Genomic DNA, 3,571 nt, shown 5'->3' on the forward strand with positions numbered 1-3,571 from the left:
TGAATGACTAAATAACCACATGCTATAAAGCAATTAAACCTATTGTATTTACACAACCACTTAACACATGGAAAAGCAGAGGACAAGTGACCCAAAACCAAATAATTTCTGCCATGACTAACTAGACATTTCAATGGCTTTGCACTCTTTGGGCATCGACTGATGGCAATTAAACATTTAGATACGTGTAGATTACTTAATTCATATTCACCCTGATCAAAAATGGTTAAAGGGAATGCATGGAAATTTTTACAAATATGAGAATTTTCATTATGAGACCAAATGCAAAATGTTAATATACCAAAGTAAATTTAAGATACCATAAGAGTAATTTTAAACAACGTCTCAATTATTTTTTTCACCCTTGGCAAATTATAAAAATATGCTCTTTTGAATTGTGCTTGACAGGTTTCTAAGATATCTGACTGGTTTCTTTTTTGGTTCACAAAAACAGTTCTATTAACCCAGCAAGTGAAGAGCCAATCTCTTTGCACCCCCAAACCCCTGAAAGAATGGGTCTGGGTAAGGGAGAAACCTGGGGAGAGGGTGGAAATGCCCCCTATCTCTCAACATAGAGAACTGAAGGAAGAAAGGGGGATGGGAGCTGTGCAAATAGGTGCATATGTATGGGGGGAGGGGAATTATTAGACCAAGATAGCAGCCAAAGAGGAAGAGGAGAATGGAGAGGGTGAGGGATATGTTGACGGCCCAGGAAAAACGAGGGGCGCTGGAGTTAGAGAGCCAAAGGATGTGGGAAGCGTGGGCTGGAGCCCAGAAGTGGGGTCCGTTCTGAGGCAGGGTGGTGGACCCTTGACTTTCCTTCCTCATTACCTTCTTGCTCCTGAGTTTCTCCTTTCTGCTTCTCCTCCCCAGGTCCCCAGTGAGCAGGCTGCTTGCGCATGGAGCAGGTCTTCTGGGTCCGAGTGAGCCAGGGGTCCACACAGCGGCTGTGATAGGATGAGAACAAGGAAGTAAAGTAGCCTCAGCTTGTCCCCATTCACATATTCACCCAAGCAGGTGGTGCCGACATGCTGGTCTCCATTCTGATAGTCACGTGTAGGAATCTGCTTCAGTTGCTGATTCCACTGGCGCTGTTTCTGGTGCTGGATACAGGGCACTATCATCACTGCTCCTGCCAAATTAGCAAACCAGCAACCCCTGTGAAAGGAATGAGGTTAATAGCCCAAGAGGAAGCTACTGTCTGGGACCAGAAGCACCTGCGGCCCCTCTGGTAGAGGAAGAGGGCACGCAGGCACTCAGGGCTCCTCTCCCCAGTAAACACAGACCAGATCCAGTATCTGCTACCGGATCGCCACGCTATTTATTCCACATCATGGTCAGCAGTTGTTGTAATTCACATTGTGGACCATAGCTGCACCACACCCAGCCTTCTGAGCATTTAGGACATTGAGTCAAAGGCACAGTAGAATCTCTCCAGAAGGTCCATAAAGACTGACAGGTGACCTGAGTTAGGGCTGATGGGGCAATGGGGCGGCAGGCATTGGCAGGGTGAGCCTCCAGGCTCAGAGCTCAGGGTAGACCCTAAAAAGGCTGAGAGGTCTGCAAAGTCCATGCTGGCATTGCGGTCCAAAGTCGCCCTAATGAGCCCCCCTCGCAGGAAGCAGGAAGGTTGAGGGTGCATGGCAGAGGGAGGAAGAGGAGACCTGAGGAGGCCGCTTACCAGCAACAGGAGAAAAAGCAGAGGTCTGTGCTCTGTAGGCCCCTCCTTCAGGATCCCGGGGCCACTCACCTCCAGTGCCACTTCCCTGCCCCATAGGGGCACGGGGAAGGAACCCGACTTGGGGAGTGAACTATCCAACACATTTAGTGGAGCTGCGACTGAGACACTAATTCCCTTTTCAGGGATAAAACAAGGAAAAGGTCCGGAGGCCAGCACAGGTGACAAATGCTTCTAGAAGGGTGAGGAGCTCAAGGAAGCGGGCCTACCCAGCAGGTGGGCGTCTTTCCCATGCCCTGGAAAAGGGTTTCAATAAAGAAAGGCCAGGCCTCTTCCAGCCTTGGACACTTCAGATGAAGGACCTCCAACCAACCCTCTCCTCCCCCTAGGGTCACGGCCACCACTGCAGTAGCTTCAGGTCTCATGAGAGCGCGCGCTGCACCTCCTTCCCAGCCACCGCTGATCTTGCTGAGTCCATGTGAGAGATCTCCTGACTCCGGTCGGCCAGGCTCGCTTCATCTCATGTCCAGGAAAAACAAGCTGAGAGTGTTCTAGGATTATTGATTTTAATGTAAGTTTTGTGGCAGATGAATCTAATTTAAGAATGCACACCAGAACCTACAAGTGTGAGTCCTTTGTTGTCCTACCTCCCAAACACGTATCTGAAATCTGAGATAACTCACAAATAAATGCCACCATTATGATACAGGATCATCTATTTTAAAAGAATTTAACATTGTAATCATTTTATCCCAGTGATCCAATACAACCTTTTAAACCAATAAATGTCTGTTTCCATTTCAAACACAATATGGAGAAAGGAATAAAATCTTATTTCTTCAGGAGAACCAGTTGACCTGCCTGGTGTTTGGACAGTAACTTTTTCTATGCAGAAGCCTAGAGGTTTTGTTGTAGAATTGGAGCCACCTGACCAAGGACATAACCAGAATATAATATTGTGGGAAACATTTTCCTGTGAGCCCATTTAGAACAAGAAAAGTATCCATTTGTTCTTAGATTTTATATTTCAAACAGCTGCCCTCTTTCTCTTGAAGTATTATACCTAGAGGTCAAAACCTAGATGAGAAAAGGAAATTACAGACCACTTTAAATAAAGATGTAGCAGATTGGCCAAGTCAGAAATGGAAAGGTTTTATTCTGAGCACACTGCCCCAAATTGTCCCTGTAGACTTGGGTGGCCAGAATCTCACATTACAGGTTTATTTTGCCATTTTTGTACATTGGTTCTATTTGCCAAAATATTCTTCCATTTTCTTGGATTTTCTGATTTGGGAGTGTAACAGATTATTAAATGCCACTCACTCTGCTGGCTTTAACATGATCCCTCTAAGGTTAAGCACAAAACAATAAGCTCCAAGTACAGATATATTTGAAGACTGTTGCTAGTCTATACCACTCCTTCCGGACTTCCAAAGGGGTATGGAGAGAGGAGAGAGCAGTCACAAATTGATCCTACCAGCATTGGCTAGTTGCTGACCTTGGCCTGAAAAGATTGAAGAACTGGGAAGATTTCTTTAGAGCAGTGGTTCTCAACCTTGGCTGCACATTAGAATCACCTGGGAATCTTTTTAAAATCCTGATTTCTGGGCCTCATCCTCCGGGAATTCTGTTTCTTTGTTACTAATGTTGTGGCCTCTCCCCATAACAAAGAAACAGAATTTCCGGAGGATGAGGCCCAGAAATCAGGACTTTAAAAAGATTCCCAGGTGATTCTAATGTGAAGCCAAGGTTGAGAACCACTGCTTTAGAGTGAGTTGTCAGTGAGCTATACCGACCCCCCCCCCCCCACACACACACACACACACACACACACACACACACACGGAAGCAAAGATGGTGCTTTGCTTTGAACCAAGGGAAAGTGACTTAGAG

At 46.1% G+C, this 3,571-nt stretch overlaps 1 pseudogene; it reads right to left on the minus strand.

Annotated features, from left to right (window-relative positions):
• Positions 1 to 644: 644 nt before the first annotated feature.
• On the minus strand, positions 645 to 1,603 carry LOC132232454 (E3 ubiquitin-protein ligase RNF167-like; annotated as a pseudogene).
• Positions 1,604 to 3,571: the final 1,968 nt, after the last annotated feature.

This window comes from Myotis daubentonii, chromosome 4 (genome assembly GCF_963259705.1).
Source record: "Myotis daubentonii chromosome 4, mMyoDau2.1, whole genome shotgun sequence".
Lineage (NCBI taxonomy): Eukaryota > Metazoa > Chordata > Mammalia > Chiroptera > Vespertilionidae > Myotis > Myotis daubentonii.